Here is a 17,830-nt window from a genome sequence, read left to right as displayed (position 1 = left end):
GTCCACGTCGAATGAACCCTCACGGAAACGATCTCTAAGGCTGCGAAACGCCTGACTGTCTTTTTGAACATTCTTCCAGAGGTAGTTTTGAATTTCACGCACCTAAAGATAATGAAAATTTTAAAGCAGTACACTAAGACAATGACAACGCTGTACTTAAAAGGATCTTTCATTTCGTAATCAAAATGACGATTGATTTCTTACCCTCATGCGTTGGGCATTTCAGAGAGAAATGGTACGTTTTAAAAGGTAATGTCATTTTTACGTATATTTACACTGCTGGTTATTCATCAAGCTGACATTCTACACCAGGGCGAAATACACAGCATTTTCTCATGTTAGCGTCTGAAGAGTAAGAGATAAAATGCTGTAAATTACAAAGTTCTCAAAACTTAACATTTTCCCCGGAACAAATTTCTTCAAAGACGCAGTCAAATGAAAAACCAGACATCTTTAAGCCGTTAATTAAAAATATGTAGTCATGAAAAGATAGATTATACAGGGAAGTTGCACAACTTCGTTTCTCAATAAAGACTTGATGAAAAAAGTGAGAGTCACCTGCTCTCCCCACCGTGCACACCGCGAATACATACGCGGACCCTTTTATGGGGAAATTTGCTCCAGTATACAAAGCAATTAGTCAGGTGAGCGACTTTTGAAAGGACGTCCACTAAATAGAAACCAGACGAAAACGAATAATGGCGTTCGCTTAAAAAAATATTTATTCCATGTCGGTTTCATTTTTATGACTTATTTATTTGGTTACCCTGGTCAATAAAGGCAGCTGGGCAATGGAAAGCTTCCCCTAATGCGCTGTGCACGAAATGAAAGAAAAAAGAACAAATGGATAAATAAATGAGAGAGAGAGAGAGAAGAGAGAGAGAGAGAGAGAGAGAGAGAGAGAGAGGTCTGGTGGCCATCCCCAAATCAGACAGAAAATGTCGAATAGCCCCAAGTCAAATGTTTATCTTTTCCTCGTCATCATTCGCATGCAAAGGAAGGACAAAAAGGGAAAGGGCGAGTAATTATTCTCAAAACCACGATAGAGGGACGAGTGAAAAAGAGAGAGAGAATAATAAAGGGAGAGAGAAAGTGAGCGCTGGAAGGGGTTAACGGTAAGTTCGTTCAAACAGTGAGATAAGAAAAGTAAACAATCAAATCTGATGAACAATTTCCCGTTTAATTTATACTTATCGGTTTGTGAGATTGGAAGAGCTTTCAAGGGCTAATCTCTCTCTCCATGGATATTCATCTGACTGTGCTGAAGGGCCCAAAATAATTAATAGTCCCCTAGTGTAGCTAATAACAGAAATGATAACACTGCATGCGAGTCTTTATGATGAAGAAATGAGACTGGTGAGATGATGTCTCCGTACAACAACGATTCGACAAAAATCGTGAACTGCAAAGTGAAATCATTCGAAGACATACATCTCCGATAACGATGAAAACAAGGGTAGTGTAAACACGTCAATATTTTAACAGAAATTCTGATCCCTCATATTATTGAAAATCTTTGTAAAAACAAAATGACTTTCGCAACAGTTCCACATCTGACATGTCAACTGCACTAAGAAATATCGATAAATGACTAGGACTGCTTGGCTCTTATTTATGATGACCCTTCAACAGTTCTACTTTGGATAAACCCGCTCCGAGATAATCATATCAAAAGTTAACGTTAACTTTACGCTGCTTACAAAACGAGAAACCCTCTAAAACACTATTCCATAATATTTGGCTTCATTTCCTTCAAACCAAAAAACAAGAGCAACAAACTGTATGTTGAATGTACGGGGCACACCAATAAGAAACACGTACCACCGACGAGTTTTGCTCAATCTTGGGTCAGTGGCAACATCTAAGTAAGAATATAGTAGAACACATAATACGTCTTGGCCTGAAACGTCACAAACACTAGTTTGAAGCTAAAATCACGATGCAAGTAAGACCACAAAGAATAATGGAGACCAAGCACTGTAACACTTCAGCTTGTTATTTGTTCTCTAAAAGCCAGCAACCTTCAGGGACGATGAAAGAGGTTACGTTTTTAATTCGGCTCGTTTGTTGGTTTACTGCACAAACAGCTGTGTCCATTTGAAAATAAAAATTGAACAAAGGCTGCATCGCGAATGGCAATGAATGATTAGATTCTAGGAGAGACGGATTTCAAACAAAGGGACATTTTTGGTGGGATGGATTGATCAGGGTTGGCGGAGGTTTGCAGTCTAGGAAAGTGCAGACTGTTTCATCTCAAACTCTGAGTTCTCTAAGGAATCCCAGCAAATGGAGTTAGAAAGCCCGATGTGAACGATAACCAACAGTTTACCTTCGGTTTTGTTTAAAAGAACACAAAAAACAACAAATTTAATCCCGGCAGGGAAACAGAGACCACACAACATAAACCAAACAGAATACACATAGATGGAAGAACCAAACGAAGTTAATGAATCCAAAAGGAAATGTTACAAAAAAAAAGGAAATAGAAATAATGAGTACTAAAATCGTTGGAGAAAGAAGCGCTCTCCACCGAAAAGAGGGAAAGTAAGAGAAAAAGCTACAGGCTGGCAATCAAGCTCCATGTGAGGGAAATCTAAAGGTTCAAATTTCACACGGGATAGGAAGGATCCAGTTTATGGCTTATTCGCTGGCAAGTTCCCCTAAAAGTTTTTGAATCCAATCCTCTATCCAATCCCCTACCTTTATCTTTTTCGTATTCTAAGAGGATCTGGAGAAGATCCGTGGACTATCTGAAAGAGATCGTCAGATGATGAAGGAATTGGTTGGTGGGAAAAATGAAAGGAGGTAAACAAGAAAAAAGAAAGGAAATCGAGGACAAGGAGAAATGCGGAAAAACTGAAAAAGTTGTGCCTAGCTGATGAAGCAGTGAACGTAATGACGACACACGTGAAACTACCAGCATGCTAATTAGTCTAAAGCATTTGCAATTACAATTACGTAAACTATGACAGATTCAGGACAAGGAAAATATTCGTTTTATATTCGAGAAAAGATGGTAAAAACGGATTATTATTATTATTATTATTATTATTATTATTATTATTATTATTATTATTATTATTATTATTATTATTATTATTATATCCAAACTTCCATAAAGGAAAAGGTGTAAGGCGTGCATACACAGAATGGTGCCAACATATGAAAAAGACAAAGTGGACAGAACAAGTAGAGGTACATTGTAAATAACAAAATGGCTAAATAATCGCATCGCAAGTCAAAATCAGTAGATCAATTGTTAAATGCGCTTCAGAGTATTTTCAAAGATCCCCTTATATTACGCTTAGGAGTATCTACATCAGTGAAACAGCCACGAATACCATTTCAAAGCGTACAGTACATGGAAAGGAAGACTTTGGGGACTGATGCTCTAGAAAGCAGGCGGAAGGTGGCTGGCCAAACAGGACATTTATCTTCCCGGCCACAGTCGAAACCATCATAATAATCATCAGTGATGGAGGAAAGGGAGGTCACCCTTAGGAACAAACTTGTTTAGAGGATAAAGGCCCGGGACACGAGCATCATGCCAAAGAGGAGAATAGTGTTCCATAATGGGTAGAACGAGAGATTTGAAGAATGGGACATTTCTCACATTGTGCATAATGAAATGTCCAGGTTACCTACCAATGCTAGGTTATGACACTAGCATCATCTTAACAATAAGCACTGAACAAGAGGCCATCGTCGACTAGCACAGCACACTTGAACATCACAGCGGAGGTAGAATTATCTAGTTCTAAAATGAAAAACTCACATTTTGGGGGATAACGACATGCATAGGGATTCCTGATTTCCCATTTGAAGAGAGAGAAGACGTTTCAAAATGCATTAAAAATACGGATAAGACTTTGTTTCCATAAGACTGTAACTAAAAACTGAAACCTCTTGCATAGAAAACACAATAATAATCTACACCATGCGTTGCTTAACCAACAACTTCTATTCCTAAAATGATGATGTTACCAGAAAATATCTCCTTCTCCAAATTTATATTATCATCTGTAGCCAAAATGTCCAGACATTCAATAAATGAAATATCAAGGTTTAAAAACAATACCTCTAATAAGGATTTTTAAAACTGCCTGAATTTTCCCAATTAGCAGAACTATTACATTGGACAACAGTGATAGAGTGATTTGGCAAAGTTGTTATACTCAAAATTAATGCCACGAATATGCTAAAAATTTTCCCAATTTTCGAAGGTTCCTGGCTATATATATATATATATATATATATATATATATATATATATATATATATATATATATATATATATAATATATATATATATATACATATATAATATATATATATATACATATATATATATATATATATATATATATATATATATATATATATATATATATATATATATATATAATCTCATTCTGGAGTCTCTAAGTAACTATGGTGACAAATTAGGCATGGCAAAAAAATCTCCCTGTCTCTCTCAAGAGAAAAGGAGGAAGGACGAGGGTGGGAACGGCAAGATCGGATAAATACGGGGAGAGAAAATATCTTGATCAACCGTTTGACGACTGCATAAACAAGCAGGCGCCTGTGTCCCAACACCACGCCCTGTGTATTGCGCCCCCTTAAACAGGCTCCTATATACTCATATGCAAATTACGGTTAATTGAAACGGTATTGCAAACTCGTGCCATGTTTTGGCGCGGCCAAAATTGTGGGACATCCAGTATCGATAAAGATCTCGTATTTCCTATAACCGAGCAAGAAAATTCAGATTTATAACAGCACACGATGCTGCCCGCCAGCTGCGGCATCCTCTCGTATAATAGACCCCCGAACGCCATGTCTTCGGAATACAGACGGCCTTTTTTCCCCAAGGACCGAGTAGGGGAGAAGGGGGGGGGGGGGCTACTGGGTTTCGGGGGGATTGAGGGGAGCGTAGCATGGAGGCGGACCGGATGGGAGGGGATAATGGTCTCTTACTTATTTTCGGGGCTCTATTTTTTGTAGGTTTTCCTTTAGCAACACAATTTCCTTCGTATTCATCAAAACAATTTTGTAACTGTCAGCGCTTCCCCTTCGTTACTCTCTCTCTCTCTCTCTCTCTCTCTCTCTCTCTCTCTCTCTCTCTCTCGTCGTGAAACTTTCACTTGGCTCTGCGCTCTTTTATTTACTGCCTCAGTGCTATCTCTCTCTCCCTCCTTCACTCCTATCATGAGAAAGAAAGAAAACGGAACTATGTTTTTATCGCTTCTTGTTTCTGTTTTATGTAAGGGCAGATCCTTGATGCGGCGGAAGGCGACTCTTCATGGAATCCGTTGTGTATTGCCCGGCAATTGATAATATCCAGCTCAGTCCTTTGGACATTTAAGCACTTCTCCATCAAGTGCGCTTAAATATGTGCTCGTACACATATACAGTGTATACAAGCATGAGGATGTATAAATATACGAGGATTTAATAATAAGATTTGATCTTTCATCTTTTTCAGGACAATTTGAACCTTCACATGACTGAAAAATGACGTTTTCCTCAGATTTTATGACCAGCAAACTTATTTTAATACCAAATTATTAAAACAAGAATTTCAAAGAAATTCTGAAACAAAGCCAACCATTAAGGAAATAACTACGACACACCAAAACAAGATATTTGCAGGAGATCGCACTTGATTACAGGCACTTGGTATGTTGAAAAAATGCATATTAGCAGACAGGTTGGTGTTGGTTTCATTCACCAGTTAATGAAGAACCGGACCCTCACAACGGTACCACATACACACACAAACCCTCCCCCTCCTGACATACACATACACACACACACACACACACACACACACACACACACATATATATATATATATATATATATATATATATATATATATATATAATATTAAATAAATACAATTTTTTACATATACTGTATATAATTAAATAAATACAATTTTTCTTCCTTTGAGAGAAAATAATATAAATCTTGAGAGAAAATTATACAAGAAAAAATATGCAGTAATGGAGGTTTTATATATATATATATATATATATATATATATATATATATATATATATATATATATATATATATATATATATATATATATAATATATATATATAGAGAGAGAGAGAGAGAGAGAGAGAGAGAGAGAGAGAGAGAGAGAGAGAGAGAGAGAGAGGGAGAGAGAGAGAGTGTGTGTTTCAAATACAAAAGTCTCCCTATCGAAATCGAACATATCCAAAACTATAATTCATACTCTAACTGCAGCATAAAGACAAAACACCAGCCCTTTTACAGTTTTACAAAACTCACATCATTTGTATATCCGACCACCATTCACCTTTAATTCATCCTGGCACTGTTCAAAAGCTTAGGACTCTTCTATCTATCATTTCTGTCACAACATCGACCCAACACTCCCGTTGTTATCCTCTCTTGTTTCCAAGACATCTTATTTACATGATACTTTCTACACATTCTATCTCTTTCCGTTCACTCCACATGAACAACCATCTGAAGGCACCTGTCCGTATCTTAATGTATGATATTTTTCTTTTACGGCATCTTCATCGAGTCTGCCCAGATGAGGTTCAGCTGACGATCTATAGAAAGACAGAACCTTTAAACATGTTGCTTGATTTATGTGTAGCATTCTCTCCCAGAATCGTGAAAGGGGGCCAATTGCCCTTAACATCTCGGTACTAGGAGAGAAAAGAGAGCTGTCCCAAAGACAGGAAACTTGACCATCAAGTGACACAGAGCCAAAGGAACTGAGCAGTCATTATAAAATAGCTACAGTTGCCCGACCATTAAAACTTGCCTCATCTGTTAGGTCAATAAATTACGAGTTAGCGATGGGCAGGTCTCATCCCAAGGGATGCCGATTTGGTCATTTCCTGAATTTTCTGGTTACTACGGACCAGCCTCTCCCATAAAATGTAACGAACCTCCTCACCTTACATTATTATGCTTGGGAGTGTATCACTGGATAGTGAAGTAAAGTCATCCTTCTTGGAAGGACGTTTGCTCCAATGGCCATGGTCATGATGCTCGCCAAGGTGCTTCCTCATTTCTCCTTTCCACGCCAGACCCAACGGAAGCATTTATTCCTCAAACCTGCCTTTCAGTTTCATCCATTTTTCTCATTTCTCATTATCCATTCTAATGTATGACTAAGAAACATGGTTAAGATCACACACACGATATATTATATATATATATATATATATATATATATATATATATATATATATATATATATATATATTATACATACATACATACACACACACATATACAGTATATATATATATATATATATATATACATACATACATACATATACATATATATATATGTGTGTGTGTGAATTATAACACACCCACACGTAACATACTTTTTACACTCACAAATATTATGTCACAAACATTACTTGGTATCGAATTGACTATACCCGGGGAACAATTTACACTCAAGGATAATGTAGCTGATTACAGTAGTGCATTTGTCTCAGCCACGATTGCAGCCTGTGCCTTTGGTTTAGTTGTGACGCCAGTTTCAGTTACATAAATCAACCCCTTGGCTTAGATACAGTGGTAGGCGACCGACTTAGCCATTCGGCTATTAGGATGTTCCATTTCTGAGTCTTAGATTATTTGTATCACTTATTAAAAACTACCTTTTAATTCTTAAGCTAATTTCCATGACGTATTTCCTTGGACTAAAATGATTTTAGTTTACTCATCTAATTCTTAAGGGCCTTTTTGCTAGAACTTCTAACATATACAGTACATGCAACTGAACCGCTGAAATAAAATTCACCATGAAATTGTAAGACACCTCTCAGTCAGATCAAGATCTGGTGACTTTATTCTTCAGTTTATTAAATAACTTCTCTTTATAATCAACAGTATCTTCCACAATCATTCTCATGCTCGCATAGAACATATCAACTTTAAAATCAGCCAACCCAGCCTCTGTTCTATCATTCATATACACGAGCCTCTCAAAAAGCTCACCATTAAAAAATCATCCTCTTCTCATCTCCATTCGTGTCTTTATTCTAATACCTAATTGTTCAATTTTCCCTTGAAATTAAAAATCATGTTCTCCCCATGCCATTCATAGCTATTATTAATACTTTTTCATTTAAGTTTCTTATCCTTCATCTTATTTATGAATTTTCTGCGTTAATCCTAGTGACTTAAAGTTGCACCTTTTACAATGTTTTGTCTCCTTTACTACGTTCCGCTTTTCAGTAACACAGAACTTTATATTCCTCTTCTCAATGGAGCTATATAGACATGTCCTGCCAACCCAAGGACGCGAGCTTTTAATCCCCAAATGCTAATCTCTACGGTGTTTGTTTCTTTACAAGATAACATTTTTGTCAGATTGATGACAAGTTATTAATTGACGTAACTTTGTATATTCTGTTAAATGACTTATTGCAGTAATTTTCCCAAGTATCCACAACGAGACGGCACTAAAGTTATACTTACATACGATGTCTCCACAAAATTCTTCTCGCAACAAAGCCTGAATCATGACGTATGAGACAAAATGATCTCCCCTCTTGCTAGACCAATTCTAAGGCACATATTTTGGAAGGCTGTATAAATATTTGGTTAAGCATAATTAAGTCATGGCTATTCATACGTTATTGGTTAATTTGACTTTCAATATATGCTGAAGTCTTCCATTATAGTAATAAAAAAAGTACCTTCAATAAGCTTTCGTTCTGCTCGATCGATCGATCGATCGAGAGAGAGAGAATAAACCAAGTAACTCTGCAGACTGATTGATTATGGCTACTAAAACTGGCATCACAACATCTAGCATATTGACGCCGTAATAAATTAAAATGGGAAACTAAAAAAAATAAATTTAAAAGAAGTTTCACACGAGAAATATCTAAAGATATATATATATATATATATATATATATATATATATATATATATATATATATATATATATATGTATATATATATATATATATATATATATATATATATATATATATATATATTACATATATATATATATATGTATGTATGTATGTATGTATGTATGATGTATATATAGGTATATGTATATGTATATAATAATATCTGTTTATGTATACTATCCATACATACACACCTAATGTATATATATGATTTAAAATGTGAGGAGGTCCGCCTCTAAAATCAAAGATACATACCTGCTCTATGTTACAATCCTCCCCGAGAATCGTGGCAAGGATAAAATGTCCATCTCTGCCACGTCCCCAAGAGAGGAAGCTATGTCTTAGATCCCCAAGACTGAGACATTCGACCAGCAAATGCCTCACAGTCAAGGGCACAATACAGTCCTCGCAAGAACACACGAGTGAGACTTGATGTCCAATCCTTAGTCTATACAACATCGTTTCTTGTCTCCTTGGCATACAGGGATATGACCAAGGAGACACTGATAACGTAATGCTGCGCATTTTTAAAAAAATTTGTTACAATAGTTTCCCAACGGGACTCCGAAAGCTTTATAATTTTCTGACCTACTAGAGGATATACATCCCTTCGTGGTAGTAGGCATCTCCTTGGTTTTAGAGAGGTGACTGCTGACTTAGCAAGTTGATCTTCTTGGTCATTCCCAACCACCCCAACATGGGAAGGCACCCAGCGGTGCTTTGGAAAACACAAAGTATATAAGAAAATCAGGACAAATGAAAATCAACTCCATTCATTAAGTGTATTGCTGAGTATGATACAGCACTGAATTTTCCATAGGAAGACACATATATAATGTACATATATATATATATATATATATATATATATATATATATATATATATATATATATATATATATATATATATATATATATGTGTGTGTGTGTGTGTGTGTGTGTGTGTGTGTGTGTGTGTGTGTAACACGAGTTCATGCAAATATTTTGGGAAAAGAAAGAGTAATTTTGAGCAGAAAATGTTATGTAAAGATACGCATTTTAAGGCTTCGTTTGTCGGTGGGCGAATTCTAAAATAATAACCGTTTTTCATTAGTTCCAGCGCGAGTAAGATGGTGTACAGGATGTCAGAGTAGTCAGGGATATTTCGGGAGGTGGGGGGTAGAGAAGGAGGATGGAGCAATTAGGCCAATGTGAATAAAATACCTCCCAATCAAATGTATTATTTAGATATTGAAAAAAAAAATTATGCATCATTGAAACCCTCTCCCTCCTTATCAATGGTATTCATTGGACACCGATGAAAAAAAAGAAAAAGAAAAGTAAGCCTAATTGAATCTCCCCTCCATCAAAGGCAGGCTTATTCATGAGGCATCTATCAAAGATTTAAGATGTATTTTTGAAATCTCTCCTTCTCCATCAAAAGTATTCATCAGACACCAATCATAGGCGTAGGCACAGTCATGAATCAAGATTCAACAATTCCGTGATGAGGCGACGGGACAGAGTGCACTAGAATTTGATGATCACAAATAAATGTTGCCTAGCAACATTTACACTGCTTACTTGATACATAGAGCCATGGGGTATCGCTGTAAGTTAATCATTAAAATGAGATTATTTACAAAAAGAGGAATCATAATTAAAACACTAGCAATCCACCTCCGGTTTCCCATCTCCCTCGCCCTAGAGTAGTGCTAATAAAAATCGGTTATTTTAAAATTCCCCTCATCAACAAATGACGCCTTAAAAAGCATATCTTTATAGGACATTTTCTGCTCAAAATTACAGTACAGTACTTTTCCTTCATTTACTAAAATATCTGCATGAAATCATGTTGCCCTCTGTATAAGTGTGTATACACACACACACACACACACACACACACACACACACACACATATATATATATATATATATATATATATATATATATATATATATATATATATATATTATAAGGTGTTATAATATATAAAACCATTTTACAAGTGTAATATGTATCTCTGTGAGAATTTTGATGTTTTGCTTGCAGATTCGTCATTGGTTGTGATGCTATAATTTTTAAATGTCTTTTTCTTACAGATAAATTGTGTATCATGTAATCTTAAAATGTTTTATACTGAGTGAACTCGAATTCATAACATGCTGCGTTGTAGAGTGAAAGAGAGATATTTTTGAACCTTATCACTTAGACCGTTTCCTATATTTACACAGTTGTTTGGGGTGAAGGAAGTCGTGTTTGGAGAAAGGCAGAGCCCTCTTGTCTTATCTCTGATGAGTTTGACAGCTATCGGTGAATTGCCTGTTACATATTTGTTCTGTGTGCCAATTCTGAAATCATTGTCTTTCCCTAAGCCTATTATGTTTTCGTAATCTGAAAAAGAGAGAATGAGTAAGTGAGAGAGATGAAGTTGACATGCTGACAGCGAGCCAGTTTTGGGTCCATAGCACTACCTTTTGTTTGTTCAGCTGTTTGAGTGTCCAGTGGATGATGTCGATCATTGATAAGAGTCCTGGCATATTTCCTTCTGGGCCTTAGAATTCCCTGTATGTATACTGTACATGTATACCTGTATGTATAATGTATGTACATTTTATGTATCATGTATTCTGGGAGGGCTTGAAGATAAAACGGCAGTGCTGAACCAGAGTCAGGAAGTTAGGAACAGGGGCCTGCTGGAAATAGGCGCTCTCTCTCTCTCTCTCTCTCTCTCTCTCTCTCTCTCTCTCTCTCTCTCTCTCTCTCAATAATACCATTCATGTATAAGAGTGATGTACTGGTTGCTCTCATTTTTGTAAAAGTTTTGTTAAACTCACCCAAGAAGTGTGTTCATTTTGTAAAAGGTGAGCTAAGGTGTTTATATTGTGCAGGCATTGTGGTAAATGTATAATGGTGTAATACTGGTAAAGGTAATGTGATGTTTACTGGTTTTTGTTATGTTAAGAGTTAAAGTGATGTTCTAGGTGAAAGAGAATTATTATTTTGATAAGAGGTGAATAATATCTCTTATAGTGAGTTCTAATGTGTCTTGCTGCTAATTATATATCATTGTGTATGTCATTATGACTTGGCAGTGTTGTCTTTGAGAAAGTCTTAGAAAGACATGAGTTTAACTTTTTTTTTTTAAAGTGAAGGTAATCTTTTGAAAGATTGATATAATCTTTAAACATATTTTTGTCTTAGTGAAAACTGCTGTTGGTATACTTCCATTTTTGCATATTTTGTTCTTATATGTCTGTGTCATCATATTACTCTAATTTTATACTTAATGTTTTACAAAGTTTTGTGCTGGTGATTACTTAGCCTTTTGTTAGTGCATACTTATTATTGAGATTTCTGAGAATATTTATATAGATTCCAGTCAGTAATATTTTGGTGAACAGTTGTGGAGTTTAATTAATCAAGTATATATTTAAAACTTGAGTGATAGTTAATGGCTTGAATCTTACTTAACCAAATTGCTTTCTTAATAAATTAAAGTTTTGTGAATTAAACTTGATTAAGATATACTTAAATCTTACACTGTTATCAATTAATAGTAAATCTTTTTGAGGTTGTGAGCTCTGCATATAACCTTTGAACTTAAAAATAAACCCGTTTGTTTAAAGTTTTAAAAGCCAAGTGTTTCATTTTGACCACCAGTAATTAGAGAAATTAATGAATGTGTACAAGGTAAGTGACATATCTGTTTGTTCACCTGAGACTTACCTAGGTTGAAGTGATGCCCATTTTCCACTAGTCTGTTTATACATTATTAATTGTTACTTCACCCATAACTTTATAAAGTTACATTGATTTTCTCAAGTGATAAGTAAGTTTTATGGGATCACTGTACTTTTAGAGTATTCAGTCTTAATATATTTGTTAGGAGGTTTCAAGTATCTGGTTGAAGTGAGGTAACTTTTTGGTCTTATTATTTGTGTAATAACCAGGTGCTTGATCACTTATATGACAATATATATATATATATATATATATATATATATATATATATATATATATATATATATATATATATATATAATATAATATATAGAAATAATCAACACAGAAACAAGACTGCTGCCAACCAAGCCACACAAGTCACAAAAGAAGTTGGAACCTAAGTACCACTGTACCTAAGGCTTTACCTTGGTAGGCTAACTGCCTCGCATACCAGCATGCTTTCCCCAACTTCTTGACTCAGCAGTGACCCAACTGACAGCATTTCAATTGCATCAGTTTCCTATTTAATAAAAACGAAAGGATAATTCGATTGAAATGCTGTCAGTTGGGTCACTGCTGAGTCAAGAAGTTGGGGAAAGCATGCTGGTATGCGAGGCAGTTAGCCTACCAAGGTAAAGCTTAGGTACAGTGGTACTTAGGTTCCAACTTCTTTGTGACTTGTGGCTTGGTTGGCAGCAGTCTTGTTTCTGTGTTGATTATTTCTATATATATATATATATATCGCTGATGGGAATAATAATATCCTACTCTCTGACTTCTGGAAATAAACTTTACTGACACATATCTAGCTAAGTTGATTATGCAGCTGATATCATATGCGATTAAAATTCAGGGTGCTTTGTTACAGCATTATTATATATATATATATATATATATATATATATATATATATATATATATATAATATATATAAATAATAGAAATAATCAACACAGAAACAAGACTGCTGCCAACCAAGCCACACAAGTCACAAAAGAAGTTGGAACCTAAGTACCACTGTACCTAAGGCTTTACCTTGGTAGGCTAACTGCCTCGCATACCAGCATGCTTTCCCCAACTTCTTGACTCAGCAGTGACCCAACTGACAGCATTTCAATCGAATTATCCTTTCGTTTTTATTAAATAGGAAACTGATGCAATTCTAAGACCAAACTGAACGAAGGGACGGTCTGCTGGCTTAAATGAGAGTGTGATAATCACTAAGTATAACAATGCTGTACAAGCAGATAAATTCTTTATCTAAATCGTAGCAAACACGTTACCTCACTTTCTTCATTTCTACTTGAATGTGATGTTACAATCACAGCATTTGCAAATTACCCACTCTGTAACTTTAATGATCTGTTGTTTAACATATATCTATTGCCTATCACGCCTTATCGCTGATGGGAATAATAATATCCTACTCTCTGACTTCTGGAAATAAACTTTACTGACACATATCTAGCTAAGTTGATTATGCAGCTGATATCATATGCGATTAAAATTCAGGGTGCTTTGTTACAGCATTAACTTCTCTACTACGAAGAATTTCTATGAGGTGAAGAAATAACAACGACACTTAGAAGAACAATGCTTAGTATACATCATTAGCATACTTCTGTTACTGGATGGGATTTTGCAGAACAGTCTTGATACTTCCGGTGAGATATGGAAATCACATAGAATATAGAACTGAATATAGAGTTTAGGCCTAAGGTCAAGCACTGGGACCTGTGAGGTCATTCAGCACTGGAAAGGAAATTGAGAGTAGGTAGGTCTGAAAGGTGTAACAGGTGGAAAACCTTGCAGTTGCACTATGAAATATTTGTTGAGAGGGTGGGTAGCGAGATGGAAGGAAGATAATATGAATGGAGGTACTGTAAAAGGAATGAAAAGGGTTTCAGCTAGGGGCCGAAGGGACGCTGCAAAGAACCTTTAGTAATGCCTATAGTGCACCCCGTGAGGTGCACTGACGGCACTGACCCCCAACGGGGGAAATCACATAGAAGTAAAATTTCCTTCTTTTTTTCTCATTTACATCAATATCCCTGGAAGGTCCACCTTAATGGACCACAGAACTCTCACATCACCTCACATCATTTCTTACGAGACACCATATGGATGTCCTACTGATTTCTACGTCTAAAAAATAAGCATTACTTACGAGAGAGAGAGACAGACAGACAGACAGACAGACAGAGACTTTGGATGCTTACTCTATTTTCTATTAACTATCAGGGGGACGACTGTAAATTTACATTAGCCTCTGATCAAAATTGATATCATTTCGCAGCGAATAAAGATTACATCGTCTTCAGTTTAAAAAGCGCTGATAATTAGCAAGTCTTCATATTAGTTTTCTTAGGTTGTCTCACCTAATAAAACAATAACTACTAAGATGTTAACTGTAGCACTACTAATATGGGGTCTCACCTCATCCTCCAATATTGGAGTGTCGAGTAATCTTTCATAGTCATGACAACATGTTTTATAATTTAAAACATGTTTTATAAATTAATATGTAAAAGGGGGCGGGGTACCGCTGGTGTTTTCATTAAGGACTTTATAACTTGTGAAAACTTTGTTGAAAACATTCAGCAGCTGCTGAAAAATTATTGGATGAAAAAATCGCGCTCCGGTGCGTCTTTTTTACTACATCAAGTATACATACAATATCAGAATATAAAAACAGTTCACGTAAAATGTCGTTTTATTACTGATCCAATGAAAGGCTTTGGCCGCCAAATTAATTTAATACTTAAATATTTATTTTCCAAAGTACCTAGTAATTGAATTCTTGGGCTTCTTAAAGCAAAGCGACTTTATAAGTATATAAAATAGATTATTATTATTATTTTATTATTATATAGAGTGATAACGCTGTTTGAACATCTATTATTATTTGTTATGAACTTACTATCTGGAATTGGATCTTGATTATCATACAAATTTATAAGACGGAGCTTAGAAATTTGAAATGAGAAAAGAATTTTCAATGCGCTAACATGTCACTGCAGCAACCTTGTACAATTTAAAATAAATAAATACTTAAATGAATAAATATTACAATTTGGCCAAGGAAAGTACATAGTCAGAATATATTAAATTCATTTCAGTGTGCACGTGCACAAAGGAAATTTCTATCGATATAGGATTTATAATAATAATTATTATTATTACTGTTGTTGCTGTTGTTGTTGTCGTCAAAAACGCAAAAGGAAAACTATGATAGAATGTAGGCAGAATTACCCATTGTCCCCAACCCCAAACCTTCCTTTTTTTCAGGCCTCTTAAGAGGATACCTGGAATAGCACATTGACACCTGACTGGGGCTATCATTTTTGCTTCAGTTATTCTTGGCTGTTCTTCAATTACTGTCATTATTATTGATAAAAAGTCATAGAACACTCCAATTATTAATGGAAGAAAGAGCCCATTAGGAAGAATTGGTGAATTTTTTCTTTGTCATAAACAAAGGATCCTTAAGAGATGAATATTAGTTCTTTTGTTTTTGCAGTTGTGAGATGAAGCCAGCCATGTGCTGGTACGGGCTTTTGCTCTTATAACAGCATGCCACTTTTCAGCCAGTTGACATGCTGCTGATATACCTTCTAGCTCTTGATTTAGTCCTCGTTCAGGTGTACACCTCCACGTGGTCCTCGCTAATCTTTTGCCTTGTTTCAATCTGGGGATTTTCAGTAATCCTTCTCTCGTAATCATTAATGCCGGTTTGACCTTTTGTCCAGATGGAATAGGCCTGACCCTTATAGAACTACTTTATTGTTTATGTCATGTGGGCTGCTGAATGCAAAATGCTCGCTCGATTAATCTGCGTTTGTTTTAGTCTTTGCTTTTGTATACTAATCTGCTCTCTTGGAAATTCGTAATATGGGCTTCGTCTCAAAAACGTAGTTTTCACATTCTTTCTGTTTTGTGTCTATTGCTCTTGGGTGTTCCTGTCTAAGCATATCCAGATTTCTTCCAGTACTCCACACACGGAATTATATAAACACAGGGCTCTTGTCTTCTTTATTATCTTTGTTTTAGGTACTGAATATTTTCTCCCTAAATGTATTGTTTAAATGAATGGTTATAATCATATTTGTTTTTTGTTTGTTTGTTTGTTTTTTTTTTTTGTTTACTCGTGGATTCTTTTCCTTCTGGTGGTTTTATTACAGCTTTACTTCACTTTCTCTCAGCTGCCATAAAATTTTCTTAATCCCTTCCCCTTTGGACCATGCTTGGTATGCGAGTTTCATGTGGCTACTTTTTGTGTATAATTTTTTCCTAGCTTATGATGGTATATTCTGAAAGCTCTCTGAAACATACTGTACTCATAAACCTGTCCCTTCGCTTTCGCTGTCATATGAAAAATACTGTATGCAAACGTCTGTCTGAGTGCTTTTAATGCATTCTTTGGTTTCAAATCCCGCTGTGTTTTGTTTCACCCAAACGTCGATTAAAGCTAATGTCGATCCTCTGCTGCTTTCAATTCCGAATTCTAACGACGCTTTCAATTCATAAATATTTCAACAAATGTATCTAGCGCACTTCTATTTTCTACATGTTGAGTGTTTTAGTGGTAAAAACTACTGAGGCTAGAGGGCTGCATATTTATATGTTGATCATCCACCCTGCAATCGTCAAACACACCAAATTGCAGCCCTCTAGCCTCAGTAGTTTTTAATTTATTTAAGGTTAAAGTTAGCCATGATCATGCGTTCGGCACCGCTATAAGTGTCAACAACACAGGCTACCACTGGACCGCTCTGAAAGTTTCATGGCCGCGGCTGAGAGTTTCATGGGCCGTGGCTGAAGGATTTCATACAGCATTATATGCTGTACAGAAAACTCGATTGCGCCGAAGAATCTTCTGTTATTTTTTGCTTATTTTCTTATTTACTTATTTTTACAAAAGACAATTCCGAAAAAACAAGGCACCAGAGACTAACCTTTCTTCCCAAAGATCACAAAGTATTCACTGGAAAAAGTTGTATTTATGATAATTAACTGTTACGTCCACTTGCTCAACGATCTTTAAGCGCTATCCAGTCTGCGACACGAATTCCTAAAATGCGCTTGTTAGAACTGTGGAACTTCCTTTAAGTGGCAGGTCTCTCACTTCTTTTCTTCCTTTCCATTCTCTTCTTTTCTTTGGGCCTTCGATCTTAAGTATAT

General features: G+C 35.7%; 1 protein-coding gene across 3 annotated transcripts in view; it reads right to left on the bottom strand.

The window, feature by feature from the left end:
• The window catches only part of LOC136837305 (cytosolic carboxypeptidase-like protein 5), a 513,303-nt gene that overhangs the window by 373,525 nt on the left and 121,948 nt on the right, over positions 1-17,830 (bottom strand). The gene's annotated exons all lie outside the window — the stretch shown is intronic.

Source organism: Macrobrachium rosenbergii, chromosome 58 (genome assembly GCF_040412425.1).
Source record: "Macrobrachium rosenbergii isolate ZJJX-2024 chromosome 58, ASM4041242v1, whole genome shotgun sequence".
In the NCBI taxonomy this organism is placed as follows: domain Eukaryota; kingdom Metazoa; phylum Arthropoda; class Malacostraca; order Decapoda; family Palaemonidae; genus Macrobrachium; species Macrobrachium rosenbergii.
Note: the sequence above shows the minus strand (reverse complement) of the source record. Positions and strands in the feature narration are given on the sequence as shown.